This window comes from Rhinatrema bivittatum, chromosome 7, assembly GCF_901001135.1.
Source record: "Rhinatrema bivittatum chromosome 7, aRhiBiv1.1, whole genome shotgun sequence".
Taxonomy (NCBI): domain Eukaryota; kingdom Metazoa; phylum Chordata; class Amphibia; order Gymnophiona; family Rhinatrematidae; genus Rhinatrema; species Rhinatrema bivittatum.
The window spans coordinates 10,019,852-10,035,493 of NC_042621.1; the positions used below are offsets into that span (position 1 = coordinate 10,019,852).

General features: G+C 48.5%; 1 protein-coding gene across 1 annotated transcript in view; it reads right to left on the reverse strand.

Annotated features, from left to right (window-relative positions):
- CMIP (c-Maf inducing protein) overlaps window positions 1-15,642 on the reverse strand; it is a 220,827-nt gene that overhangs the window by 63,984 nt on the left and 141,201 nt on the right. The window lies entirely within an intron of this gene.

Here is a 15,642-nt window from a genome sequence, read left to right on the forward strand (position 1 = left end):
CCAGCCTAATTCATTCCGAAATGCAAATCATCATCATCATCATCATCATCAAACAAAAGAAAAAATGCAATTAAAAAACATAAGACGCTCTGCATCAGGGGATTAAATGCAACTCCGACTGAAAGAACCTTTCCCTCTGCTTTGCATTTCTAACCAGCTAAAATGTTCGAATCTTCTTTACATGTGCTCCTTTATTGGGGGAAAAAAAGATCATGGGAAATTTTGAGACTGCTTAAAGAGAAAAGAACTAGAAGAGCAGTGGAGGGCAAACATGATTACTCACATATTTAGTTAACTAACTAGCAAAGTGATCAATTACATCACTTAGCAAGTCTATAAAGGGGCTCATTATAGGCAACTGGTTAATTTATAACCATGTAGTAAAGGTTTGGGTTTGGCAAAATGAGAACTACTGCCTGAGCTTGCGTTTCTGTGAGCCTAGGGGATGAAACGGACCCTTTGGTGCTCCGGGGGCCAGGAGACACGGGAGTAAATGGGACAAAGCGAACGGCTTGGGTTTTTTCCCCCCAAATGACAGCGCACATGTGTCTGGCACTCGTCCCCCACAGACGCGGCTGATGTGTTTGCAAAAATCATCATCAACCCCCCCCCCCCCCCCCCGGGGGGTGCTGGGAGAGAGAGCGCGTGCCGGCTTCGTAAAGCCTTCCCGTCGCTCCCAAGCCAGGCGTGGCACCTTCCAAATTCGGCATGCCACGCTCTACGTTCCCCGGTGCTGCTGGCCCTCTGAATCTCGGTGCGGCTGCTAATGATGCTTGCATGATTCCAAGAGGCACCCGGAGTAATCTGCTAAAATCCGCACCCCGATCTCGAGCGTTACACACAGACTAAGGCGATGGAAGAAATTCAGAGTAGTGCGACTTCGAAAGGGGAAAAAAAAAACCCCCCATGCAGCGATGGGGGTGGAGGCAGCTGCCGGACCCCAGCACGCCCCTCACCGCATTACGCTCTAAAGATAAAGCGAGTCCAAGGTGCCTCACTCTGCATCCAATGTAACAAGACATGAGTCAGTTGCATGCCGAAGTTTGGCACACGTTTGTCTTTACTCGCACGCAAAACGAAGAGTTAATTTCCTGATGCCACGAGCGATGGCATGCCAAGGCGCTGGGATTTAAAATTTAAAAAAACACGCGCGCTACCCAAAAAACGTGCACGCCAAAACGACGTGCTGTGCACTGCTGCAGACAACAGGATTTGTGCTCCAAAAAGTTGCTCTCCAAAAAGAGGAGTATAAATTATGCACACAAATCACGTTTTATGAGCATAATCTCCGAGTACAGGACCCCCGGACACTATGAACTCCAGGTTCTAACGATAGCCTCAGAAACTTTTATTCCACCTCCGGCATGATCTTTAATTTCCAGGGCATTAAGAAAACGCGAGCAGAGCCTAGGCGCCTCTCTGCACTGGGGAGGAAGAGTTAATGCCTCGATTACCAAGCGATTTGCAAGGAAGAGCATTAAGCTGTGTGCACAATGAATATGTAATTTTTATTTATTTATTTTTTTATAGTGGGGGTTGCGCACACGTTTTTTGCGAGTAGGACTCCTTGCTGCATCAGAAGTGCAGTGCTAAGGCACAAGAAAATCACCTGCAGAACCACACACACAGCCTGGCGCACCCTACTACATGGGGGCCAGAACGGAGAAGAGCTGGGCGCCAGCACTGTCGGGCCGACGCAGTACCGTGCGCTCGGGCTGGCACACGGTTTAGCCCGTGGTTGGACGTGCCTCCACAAACCCTCGTGCAGTAAGGGGATTAGCGTGTCAAAACGCGCGAGCAAACCACCGCGTAGCTAATAGCGCTCATCACATGGAAATCCATTTCGATCAGGTTATTAGCTAGTACCCCCTTATGTAAAAAAATAAACAGGCACCCGTTGCGCACATTTTAACCCTTAAAGATTAAACGCTAGCCCCGGAGCTGGCGTTAAAACTTTTGGGGCTCCTCAAGACTTAACAGAAAAGCAGAAAATATTGCTTTTCTGTGGTTCCTCCGACTTAATATTGTGGCAATATTAAGTGGGAGGAACCACAGAAAGCAGCAACATGGAAAAAAATTTTTTTTAAAAAGTCTTGCAGACGGTCAGGTTAGGAAAACGGACGCTCAATATACGAGCGCCCATTCCCTATTCGAAGGCTGTGCACGGATTATGTAAAATTCAGCGTCCGTTTTCCTAAAACCCACGCCCAGCCACTTCTCCTGGGCACCCGATGCCGGGGAGGTGCTAGGGACGCACAGTTTCCCCTGGCGCCTCTCCTTTTGAACGCAGCAGCTCATTAACCTACTGCATCGAATTGCCCGGGAGAGGTGGACGGGCGCGCGTTAGGACAGCGGGCGTTCAATCACACGAGTGCCCGTTTTTCCCACATGGATACTGCATCGGCCTGTTTATAAGCAGCATGTAGGTCCTGATACCTTACAGGATGGCGTTTTATTTTTAGAGGCGGATCAAGTCTTACATTTTACGCCTTTAATATTTAAGCATGAGAGCGAGAGATGGACGGATCAATATGGATTAGTTGGAGGTAATCAGCATGCATGCACACATCCATATATATATATATTTATGTATACCTAAATGACTGTGAATGCAGGCCATTAGGATGATGAGCACGGCCCTGCAAGGGGAGTTCATTTTTCACAAGGATTTCCTCGAGGAGTAAATTCAGGCCAACGGGGGCCTGGAGGACTGATCCGTACCCAGTTTCCAGCTAAATGACTCCAGTCCTCCCCCGTGCCTTGCCCAGCTGCCGTCTCCTCACTCTGGGGGATGGGGATGAGTGGGCAGGGGAGCTTCTGACAGTAGTAACTGGGAGAATGACAGACAACCCCCCCCCCCCACCGAACCACACAACACCGCATAGCACTCCAGTCTTGTCTTGCATTTTTTTTTTTTATTGCTAGGAGGTTATGGCTGCCGGCCGGGCATTGATCACCGTGGGTCCCCAACCAATTAAGCAACGGATGCACCGTGCAAAGGGTGGGGATCTCCAGCCGTTCCTTTTCTCATTACCCCACTGACGGCAGAGAGGCTGCAGTCATCTCTCATGCTACTCCAGACTCTCTCAATTTTATTTCATTTCATAAACCTCTACTCTGCCGTTATGAAATCAACCAATCAAGGAGAATTTCAAATCGATAAAATAAAGAAACATTACAAATAGCCATAATCACTAGTGCTCTGCACGTATTTACAAAAATAAAACGCCCTACCTAAAAAGGATTAACAGATGCCCGATCTACTCTCTCTACGCATCTTATAAAGGGGTTTGATTTGCAAAGGCCATCTCAGTCCTTGTGCTGATCACAACGAGCTCCTACCATCACATGGTGTCACATGCTTCACTCCAAAGCACTTCCTAATCTCTGCTTCTTCCCATCACCCTCCCAGCCCTGCTTATTTTATTTATTTATTTAATTTTTTTTTTTAGCAAAGTCTGGCCCTCTTCCCAAATGGAAGGGAACCAGACTTCGCAGTGCTCGGTGAAGAAACCACTTACCCCTGGTGGGGAGGCTGCCGCTCAGCGCCCCTCGCTGGAAAGCCTCCACGGTCGGTGCCTCGAAGAAAGGCTCGGCAATTCTCTCCTCCTCCCTGCACAAGCCAGGTAACGAGCAACACCCCTGGCTCACCGCTCTCTCTCTCTCTCTCTCTCGCAGCCCCAATTTTACAATGTTTTCCATCTCTAGGAGAGCAGTAGGGTTAAGCTCCCGGGAGGAGACTGCAAGAGCATCATTGCCTCCTCCCACCGTACAAGCTACAGTGCATAAAACCTCTCCAATGTACCGGGGAGGGAGGGGGCACATCTGGCCTCCCAGATGTTAACACCCATCCTGGGGGGAGGAGAAACCATGCACTGGAATACTCCAGGATACCGGAGGTGGGGGAGGGAGGGGCAGCTAGCCAAGGATAAAGGGTACAGGAGTTATTGCGCTGTAATTATAATACCACCATATTGCTTGCTTTTTTTTTTTTTTTTTAAAGAAAGCATAGTTATACTGTATGACATGTGCCAACAGTAATTACTAGAGCTACTATTTACTACACGGTCTCCGGTGCCTGTCTTGTTTATATTAATCAAAAAGAGCGGCCAAAAGCACCACACAGCAAGTCCAGACGAAAGTAAACAGTGCCGAAAAACCACTCCATCAACTGAACAGGGCCATGCGACGTACGTCAGTAAGACTGCAAGTCTGCACAAAGTACGCCTAAATTACAGCTCCACCTCAGTTCCGTGTTTCTGAAGGATTTTCTTTTTTTTTTTTTGCAGGTAAAAAAAAAAAAAAAAAATTACAGCTTCAAAGTGTCACAATACTAATCTCTACGGCACACACTGCGAGCGCGAAGAAAAGTGTACAAAAAGGGACAAATCATTTCTTTGTATGGCGCCCAGATGCTGTTGAAGTGCTCCGTCAATACCCCGCGCCGATAACGGCGGTGACCTCCCCTCCAGCCGCACGGCGAGATGCACGACGGCAAAATCTCAAATCTGTGTGCGGATTGTCAAAAAAAAAAAAAAAAAGTCAATCGTGCAAGAGGAAAATAGTAATTTGCCTCGTCATGATCTATTCCAACGTTCCCAGGCTCAACCACAGCAGCGGAGACTCGAGCTGGGCAAAAGCTCTCACTCGTGTGGCGGAGGTGCCCCGCTCAAGGGCCAGGGGCAAAGGGAACGCGGGTACTCTCTCCAGCGCATCTAAGGGGGAGCCGGGGGGGAAAAAATGGAAGCCTGCGAGGGGTGGCAGAGAGCTCTTACACCCCAAATATTCTTTAAAGAAGCCTAAACGTAGAAATGCACGATAGCAACACTTAACATAGAAAATATCCCAGAAATGCAGCATGAGGTTTTAAAACCGGCTTTCCCAAGGAACGAAAAAAAAGCCTTATCTTGCAAACCTTCATCTTTCAGAGTTATTTGTCTGTAGCCACAGAGTTTCATGGCACAGTTAACAGAACTAAGCCAAAAAAAAAAAAAAAAAAAGAAAGAGATAAGTAAAAGTGAATCCCGCCTTGCATTTCAATCTTTTACAGAAAGTGATTGCCCGGTTTCACGCCTATAAGCTCCCGACAACCAGCTGTGGAGTCCCCAGGACGGGGTGTGTGAAAGCCTTGGGCTACACACATCACAACACTAATAGCACTGCACAGACCGACATCTGGCTAAACCGCACGCTCCCCTAATATTCAGTTACCCAACTGGATTCACAATCAAAAATCAGCAATGAAACTCAAGATATGCTCACCACCTACAGTTTATTACTTCTACAATCACTTTTTGAACAACTCTGTTTCTTGCCGCCCGGCTAGCAGCCCTCCCGGGTGCCATGTTTTCCCCTCCAACTAATCCTCCCTTCCTTTAGCCCAGACAAAAGGAGCGACAGCCTTGGCTAAAGAGGTACAGACCACAGCCCCCCCCCCCCCCCCCCTTCGGTCCTCCTGCGCTCTCGTGTCGGCCAGGGTGCATCCTTGGCAAAACGACAGCCCTGACCCCCTGCCTCCCGCTCCAGCCCTGGCTGGCCCGAGGACCAGGAGATGCTGCCACTGGGCCACCGCCCCTAAAAATTCATACTCTTAAGGGTCTTCTCCACAAAGGCTCCCCCCCCTCCTCCATTCTCTGCGTACAGAAAGAAAAAAAAAATGCCTTATTGAAGAAAAGCCTTCAGTCTGCCTGTCCAGGGCTTATGCATCTAACTCCGGAATCAGACTGATCCCACACGTCTGAGTGGGGGGGGGGGGGGGGGGGGGGGGGCGGCTAACATTGCAAGTACCGGCGGGGCCAAAGAGGACCCAAATAGCAGGGGAAGAGATTCACCAAATGGTCAAGTGGCAGACTGCCACTAGCAACCTCTTCTCTCCTCAGCTGCAGGCCGCATTATTCGGTTCTCTGGAACCTCGCTTTCCAGGAGGCGAGCAGAGGCCGAGTACAAAACAAGGGGGTCCCCTTGCAGGAAAAAAACAAAATGACACAGGAAAAAGTGGAAGAACTCATCACAGGACACCTCTGCTCGAGCCAGCCGGCACCCAACTGTAGCCTGATAAGGAACAAATAAAGAGAGAGATTTACTGAGGCCCTATTATAAATTTCAAGAACTGCCTCACAGCTGAGGACAAAGCTCGAGATGGGTTTTGGTAAAACAGGAGCACTAAGGCCCAAGTTCTCAAAGGATTTTTTTTTCCCGTATAGAAAAAGTCTTTATCAAATTCAAGGTTTGTTCTTGCAACAGCTAAGACTCCTGCACCTTTCTAAAAGTCTGCTTGCTCCAGCAGATAAAGCACACAAATGTAGACAGAGCGGCAACGGCACCGTCCAAGGAAGGGTTCCCACCTTTAACAAGAGAACCCCGCTATAAAAACATGTACTGGCAGGTTAAGGGTCTCCTTGGACCATCACTCCCTCCCACCAGCACCACCACACTCCTCTCTTTCCCCAGCAGACAGTTGCTCTCCCCCACCTCCACTGCACAGACCTCATGGCTCCCTAAACACTACCCCAAACCAAATAAGCCTGATACTTCACTTTCAATGCATATCCAGCATAGCTCTCTGCATCAACGGCAGGGGAGAAAGTCTGATGCTTCACTTTCAATGCATGTCCAGCATAACTCTCTGCTTCAATGGCAGGGGGAATGAAGAAAAGAGGATCTATATACAGACAACAACCAAAAAGACTGAATTACATAGTCTGGAAAAACAAATAAGCATGGGTGTAGCTTGCTTATTGCGGCGGTTACTACCCCTAACTAATTAAGCTAAATATTTCACATAGATGCAGTTCCAACACTGCTCTCTGCATTAATGGTGGGGGTGGAAGGGAAATAGAACCAAAAGGTTACTAAGAGCCAAGAGTAACAGATAAGTATGAGAAAAAAAAATGTGCGAAAGCTTGCTGGGCAGACTGGATGGGCCGTTTGGTCTTCTTCTGCCGTCATTTCTATGTTTCTATGATGACGGCAGACCCAGGGGCAAGCAATTAAGCACATGAACCTGCTCACGGGCCCAGCCCCCTCCTGTGGTCTGATCTGGAAGCGGGGGAGTCGGGGTGGGGTATGGAAGCCAACAGGTCTGGTCGGGGAGGGGAGGCAGGAATCATAAGGTCCTTGAAGAGGGGGAAAGGGGGATGGGGAAATTTATTTATTTGGTATTTGTATGCCGCTGACACAGAGGCCCACAGCAGCTCACCACGTAAACCCACATAATGTAGGTGGCATCAAAGATGGTAAGACAAAACAAATATACTTCATAAAATCATGATTTAAGAATTAAAATAAAAATAAAAGCATCACCTGAGTGTAGCAGGTAAGTAGGGATTTTCAAGCTTCTGCTTGAACGATCCTAAGAAAAGGCCTGCTTAAGCAAACAGGTTTCAAAATAAAAAAAACAAAATGGAGAACAGAGAGTTCTCCTGAGCTGATATGGAAGCGTGCTCCAAAAAAAGACAGGTGCAGCGACGGAGAAAGCGTGGCCTATCAGCCCCCGGCCCAGACCCACCCCCTGTGCTCCTCAAAGCCTCATATACACCATCCTCTCCGAATAATTCTCATCCTGGCTCGGGAAGAAGTACCAGGGCCCACAGGCGAGCCAGTCCAACAGCAAGAAATGCAGGGAGAGAACAAGGACCTAGCACCAGCTGAGATCCAGGAAGCATTAACCTTATGAAGCCTCCGAGATGGCGTGGGGTGGGTGGGGGGTATCTACCAGACAAATCGAGTAAAGAACGGATCGCTGCATGCTTTCCTTCCTCCTCAGATCAAACGACCGAGGGGGAACAGGCTGACAATTCAGAAGCAAAATGTGTGACCCTGTTAGCCAGGGAGTGTGCGATATCCCTGGGGGACGGTGGCACCCGCATACAACTCTCACCCCCCCCACCCCCCCCAGCAGTGGGCTCTTAAAGAATCACTGGCTTCGGCCCCCACGGACTATGGCTTGCAAAAGGGCAGTGCGACCAGACCTTCAGCACAGGCCTCCGATTAAGCCTCATCAGGAGAAGAGGCCTGTATTTGGATTAAATACCAACCACATCTGGCTCCATGCATAAAAAGGTCCTCTGGTTCAGTCCAATGCAACAGAAGGTTAAGAGCGCCCACACCTCACTTTAAAATGTTCCTTATCACAGCTGTCAAATGCTGGCAACAAAGCACCGGAAGACTGACGAAGCACACGGCCCTGTTGAATTGTAGGGCGATTTTTTTTTCCCCCCGCATAATCAGAATCGGGGGTGGGGGGGAGGGGAATAAAGAAATCCTCTAAAAATACCAAAGTGCCAGTCACCAGCCGAGAGTCGGCCCGCCTCCCGGGAAAAATGAGACGGCTACAGCATTCCGAGCCCAGAAGAAGGAACGCGGGCCTCGCGGTCACGGAGCTATGCTGCCAGCCGGCCTCCCTGATTGTAAGCTCTCTCTTCAAAGGCATGACAAAGCGGAACACTTGAGATTCCACTGTTTCAGGTGCTTCACGTCTATTGTCCGGGAAAACAAGATGCTCGGCTGAGCCACAAGCATGTAAGTGCATGCCAGAGTGAATACAGCCTACGGAGGATCGAGAGGAGCACTCGAAATTACACTGCAAAGCCCAGCCACTAGACTAGTCGCTCTCTGAACCCTGCCTCGGCATCCCTCCTGTGCAGGAAAGCGGAGAGAGAGAGAGAGAGAGAGATGCTCCATCTGCAGGGCCAACGGGCTCTCGTGCCTCCCAAGCACCCAGGTGATGAAGCGCGCCGTGCCCCCATCGTCCGTACCAGACACCTCTGGAATTTCTCACACAATTCCCTCAGATGTCTCAGAGCAGCGGCACACGGAAACAATCGACACCATTGTTAACTTGTGTTCTCATCGCTCAGAGAAGGAATCTCAGCAAAACAATATGGGGAGTTAGACATCGGATACACAGATCAAAGCACAGGAAGAGGTGGCCGGGGCCGGCCTCCTGGCTCCCTGGAGAGGACCTGGCTTGGATCCTCAGGGTTGGGGTCTTCCACTTCCTGGGTTGGCCAGGGCTGCCGACGATGCAGAGATGACACTCACAGCACCTCTGATGGTCTGGGGGAGAGGGGGGGTCATGGCGTAATGGCGACATCTAGTGGCCGGATTTAGGGCGCACTATTGCAGGGTTCCAGAGGGAGTTCCCGGCCGAGGCCTGATTGGGCTCTGAGGTGGGAGGGGAGAGATTCTCAGATACGCTGCAAAGGGAGCCTTATGGCGCCAGATCCCAGGCCTTGTTCCGGCTGAGCTGGAAGCCCAAAAGGAGCAAGAGTAAACTGCCGGGGAAATTTAAAAAATAAAAATGCAAGAAGCAACAAAAACGCGGGAACATTTTTTTTTTTTTGAGAAATTTGGAAGGTTGGAAATTGGTACAGGATTCACAACCTTGAAACTTTTTTTTTTTTTTTTTTTTTTTTTTTAAATATGTGGCCAAAAGCCAACTTCGAGATTCCCTTTGATGACGGCACATCTTGGAAAAGAAATCAAAATATTTTATTTACCAAAAAAAAAATAGAACCACCACCACCACCACCTGTTCTAGGGTTGGTCCCATGGCTTAGGCTGCGACGCTTTAATTTTTGGCGCTGCAGGCTCAGATGCAGGGTCAGATCTGAAGGGAGCTGGCCAGGATGGGCTACGCCACAGAAGCGACGAGCTCCATGTCCAGGGAGCGATCCAGCACTACTGCCACGTCCCAGAGATGTCCCTCCAGCTGCTGGCGCAGGCAAGGAGCATCCCTGCACCTTCCAGGTGTAAAGCTATATCGTGGGTGAAGCAGCAAGGACGTGAAGAGTAAGAATACTTAGGCACGCCTTTTTGTCAGTGGTATAAGATCTGCTAACCAGGTTCCCAGGATCAGGCGCAGTGACCTCCAACATGAGAGCCCAAAGTGTTACAAGCTAATAACCAGCTCTTAGCAGATTTTCAGGGACTGCATGTTCCTTCCCCACCTGCTGTTAATGGGGCCCAAGTGAAGCTGGCCTGCCAGCCAGGAGTACTGGGTTCAGACCCGATCCTGAAGTTACACCCACAATAAAACATTTAATTCACTTTCAAGTCACCAAAGTGCTGCTATTAATGTGTACGATAAGGAACAAGATGGGTTTGAGACCCAAAAGCAAAAGGTTCCGGTTCACGGATGGTTCTTGCCTGTGGCGACCACATGGTGGTCTCCGCACTTCATTGGGTTGGAGACCCGAAGGCCCTGCTCCTTATGCACGAGCCCCGCTGGTGATGCTCCTTGTCTATTGCGCCAATCACTCGCTCCCGGGGGCAAGTTCAGACCTGGCTATCCCATGCACGTGTGCCCGGATCAAAGAGTCTGCAATTAAGCAGAGTCCATGGAGAAATTTGCAAGGCGCTCATGCAAAAAAAAAAAAAAAATTTCCAACTGTACTGTAGGATACAAAGTTATACAACAGTAAATTCTACAAGGTCAATAAGTGACGTACACACACATCCTCTCATGTGTCACTGGCTCAGCAGCGAGCTTTAGGAACTTCCGTCCAAATCACAGTGATCTCCCACATTGAGCAAGATTTAACTAGAAGAAAAGTACATCAGATGATCGAGTACCGGTTGTGCCTGGATTTAAAATGTTCCCTTTATTTAAAAAAAAAAACAAAAAAAACCACAAGACTGACAATTCAACTAATACGGTGTCATGACAGAACACGCTGATGACATCAAAGAGTTGGTTTCTCTGCCTTGGTCTTCGTACGGTGCTGCCACGGTGTCATTACCATGCAGTGATTTTTTTTCTTTCTCCAAAGTGGAAGAACTAAGGGTTTTGGTAGTGCAGTTTTCTTATTTTGAAAGCTCCAACCTTTTCCCAAAAAGTGAAAGAGGCTGTCCTTTATCCACCGCTTCGCGATAACCTTATTCCTTTCACTCGTTGCTGAGCAGGCCGGGGGCTGGAGTAGGCCAGATTCCAGCAAAAATCTCCTCTCCCGCTGCATGAGCTCACCGGGAGAAGCCATGCCATGTGGGTCTCTCTGTGTTGTATCAGGGCCCACAATTTATTTACTAGAACTGGCCAAGAAAAGAGGAAGTGCCAAGGACATTGGATCTTATCAGATGTTTCAGCTGTCCCCATGAGGGAGATGACTGGCCCATGAAACAGACAGTTTCCTAATACTGAAGCGTTTCAGGAAAAAGTGAAGTTTCAGCTATGGACAAAAGAGGAAGATTCAAAATATGCAAAAGAACGTCAATGGATGGAGACAGGAGTCCATGAAAGAATTTTACGTGTCATGTTCATCTATATTGAGATTCAATCCTAAAGCTGCACGGATGCCCGACATTCAAGCTTTGGTGCTTAACAAGATACAATTCAACTAATACGGTGTCATGACAGAACACGGTGATGAAATCAAAGAGTTGGTTTCTCTGCCTTGGTCTTCGCACGGTGCTGCCACGGTGTCATTACCGTACAGTGATTTCTTTCTCCAGTGTGGAAGGCAGTGCAGTTTTCTTATTTTGAAAGCTCCAACCTTTTCCCAAAACGTGTAAGAGCCCCTAATGAACGGGCTCCTGCCCCAGCTCCCCAGCTGCCCCCTGATCCCACGGCAGCCATGTCAACAGGCCCAAGTGAACAGAAGTCATTCCAATTTTTCCTTTCAGCTTAACGGCGCACAGTTGAGCGTTATTACCTACAGAACTACAGCCAAAGACTACTCCCAAGTTCACGCGTGGTTATTTAAGCTGGAACGGCTCAACTGGCTACACAAGCAGAATCTTAAAGTATCCTCTGTGAAGGGTGCAAAGCCCTGAATTGTGGGGGGAACTCATCATCAAAAAGTTCTACGCTCCCAGCTCAGGTCGGCAGGGGTCGGGAATGTCGTGAAGGCAGCAGGGGCGTGGGAGTGGATAGCCAAACACTCCCCAGAAAAAGAATACGTTTTCTACTATATGGAGTGAGTCTTTGGAGTCTGCTGAACTGACATATACTTTTCAAGACAGATTTTTGAAGAAATGAATCACAGCCAAAAAAGATGTCACCGGGGCTCTGAAGTATAGAGCTGCGTGTGTCAATTAATATGAATCACTTTATTGTATTCTTCCTGTTGCACTGACTCAGTGAAGGGTGCACAGCTCAAAATCTGGTCACTAATATGTCAACTTAGTCCAGTAAAAAGGTATTCGCCTACAATTTGTTTTGTTGACCTTATTTCTAAAATTCCTAGCAGACGAATGTGGTAACCCACACTACTTTATGGAAAAAAAATGCCAAGAACCTAAATCTCATTGAGTTCTGGGTGAGTCCAGTTTCCTTCGTACCATTTATCTGTGCGGGTTCCTTAGCACAGTGGACAGAGATAAATGGACAGAATGGATGGGCTGGTTGCATTTATTCTGCCATAATCCACGCTGTTACTGGATGCTGCTATTTCCTCTCTCTTTTCGTTGGCAGCTGGGTTTCCAATGGCAAAGCAGCTTATAGCAGAGGGGAGGGGGAAGGGGCGGTAGCGACAATAGGCCCCACACTACCATGGCAACACCACCCTAGCGCTATAAATTTCTGTCAGCCTTCCGGGGGCTGCACTGCGGACACAGTCTGCCCTGGATCCCACACTCCTGAGTTTACCCTGCTGGAGACCACCTCTCCCCCCCCAGCCAGTCGGACTTTCAGGATATCCGCGATGAATATGCAGGGGATAAATCTGTATGCACCGACTCCACAATATGCAAATATCTCTCCTGCATATTCATCGCGGATATCCTGAAAGTCCGACTGGCTGGGGGGAAGCGGATCATCGAGACAGATTGGGAAAGGCCCGATTTCCTGAAAACGGTGCACCAGACCAGGCAAAGCGACTCAGTTTCATTTTATTCTTTTTCTCCAAGGTTCCCAGCTGTTCATATTATGGCACTAAGGAGATTTGTTCAGCTTTGCTGCCACTGTATCACATGCCCCGCTGTTTGGACGGGACACTTCTAAAATCACGTGGCACGCTTATTCAGAAAAACACTTGCCAACAACCCACCACCGTGCAAACTGGATTCTCCACCCTCCTTCCAGCCTGAGGTGTTACATTAACTACAATTTGTCTGGTTGTGATGCAGCCTAAACAAAACCCACCCTCCGTGTGTCAAATCCCTTCCTCCCTGAATGAGCTATGTTACTGCAAACATACTAGGAGAACCCTGGTATTCAAAAAAAAAGCTCCTCAACCCAATGTTCCTGCAGATATTTGGCCTAGCACCTTCACGCATCGGGAGGGGGTGTGAGCTGCTCCCACAAACTTTGTTGCTTTCTCTTCTTTTAATCCTGCAGTCCACTATACCCAAGTCTGCAGGCTCAGATACTTTTGCACCTGCCCTGGCTTATGTCAACAGCCCCCTGGTACAGTAAGTTTAGACATCCGAAGGAGACATACGACTATGAGCACGTGCATAAGCATATTATTTTGCTTTTACTGTTATTTTGTGGAGGGAGGATGTTTTAGCCCACCCTTCCACATAATGCTCAAGGCGTTTTACGGCATTACTAGTATTCTGGTACAGTAAGCCTCTCCCGAAAGAGCTCACAGTCTAAGTGGGCACCTGAGGCAATGGGAGGAAAAAAAAAATGGCTTGGCGCAGGGCAGATTGGTGGGTGAAGTGGGATTTTAGCCCAGCCCGCTGCTCCAACCAACAAATCACGCTCTAGCAATCCCGAGAACATGAACATTTTGCTCATGTGCGGATGAGGGACAAAAAAATCTGATTAGTGTAGCACGGTGCTCCGCCGACAGCTCGCCTAACTCTCGCTCATCCAAGAAACGTCCCATCTGCATCAATATTCTCGCAGGTGGCGAGGTATCAGGGGGGTTATGACCACAGCTAGGAAAGGTGCATGCAGAATCCTCTCTGTACACATGGGGGAAGGGGGAAGGGGGAAGCAGTTTTCCAGGCCAGAAATACCTCCAAACTACCAATTAAGATGTCTGAAATGATCAGACACTTTGCAACAAACCGAAGAAAAGATTTTCTCTCTCTCTCTCTCCGCCACTATTTAATTTAGTTGCAAAGGCTTTAGAGCTGTGAGCCATCACCTCTGCCATGCAAGCTCTCCCACCCCCTTAAGTCCTCCAGCACTGAAGGACTTCGATCCCCTCAAAAGCTCGGCACATAAGTATTATGGCTAGTCCAGTGAACAAAACGGTGCACCACACCTACAGCTCCGTCTGCTGACCTTTGTCTCTACCTAAAGAGAATCCTCACAGTTATTAACCAATATGACAGGTCATAAAAAGGGAACCGCGAGCAAGCTACGGCACGTCGCGCGGAATGGCTTAGGGGGTCATTTATCAAAGTGCTAGAATAGTGTTTTTGCATGCAAAAAATGCCATTAACACATGCAAAAGCACCATAACGCATGATGCGATGCAAATAACAAAGAGGGGAGGATTTGTGGGCTCACAGTTTTGCAAATTCCTATCGCACAGCTTTACGCAAATGAAAAAGGTGTAGTTAATTAAAATTCGCTTTAAAGCTGTGCGATAGGGCTTTGCAAAACTGTGAGCCCAGCCCACTTGGCCAAAAATCCCTCCCCAATATCCTCCCCTCTTTGTTATTTGCATCGCATCATGTGTTATGGTGCTTTTGCATGCGTTAATGGTGTTTTTTGCATGCAAAAACGCCATTATAGCACTTTGATAAATGACCCCCTTAGATGGAAGCGCGGCCTCGGTTTTTAATGGGCCGCTTGCAGTCTCCTCTGACCTGAACTAGCAGCCTGTCCCAGCTGCAGGAGAGCCTTCTCTCCAAGGAAACCCGGGGCAGGCTCATCCAACTGGCCGCCAGCTACAAAAAAAATAAAAAAATCTTCCCCGACCCAACGCTGCTGTTCGGACACCACCCTTCCTTCCTCCCTTGCCGGCAGCCCTCGCCTCTATTCAACGCACCAGATGTACGAAGCACGTCCCCTGTCCCCCCCGTGCATGGAAAATGGGAGCCAACTCCACCACTATGCCCATTGGCATCTGGGCCTATGTTTGCCCTCGGTAACAGCTGTTTCAGAACCAAAGCGCCTCAGAATCGCATAGGAACAAAATGAAGGATCAAAAAAATAAATAAAAAAAATTCTGTCATTTTCAAAGGATGTTCGCTAGCTTGGAACATTTAAGCTTGCAAAAAAAAAAAAAAAATCATTTTTTTTCCAAGCTGCTTCCAGGCCAGCTGCTTGCCAAAGCCTATTTTGAAGCCTGATAGTAAATCACAAAAGGGCTTATTCACTTACAAACAAAACAAAAAAACAACCCCACACACACACACACCCCCCACAGACACAAAATGGAAGCGCAGCCTTCATGAATCTGGCCCCAAACGTCCCTCAGCCAGAATATGGGGTGCAAGAGAGCGGCTGGTAAAAAAAAAAACCACGCACGCGGGGGGCCACTGCCCCCACCACCTTTCAGGAGCGGCGTAAAATTGGCCGCCGCGCCACATCTGAACACAAAAAAGCCGTCCTAAATCAACACGAGGAACAATGGGGAGCCCAGCGAAGGCAGGGCTTCCTTGTATTCTCACATGCGCTGGAGTGGACAGAATGGGATCTTGATAAGCCAGGAAATAAAGAGAGACCGACCTTCCTGATGTTATTTAAACATTTCAAAACAAGAAGTTCCCCTGCTGACCTGCCTGATTTAAAAAAAAAAA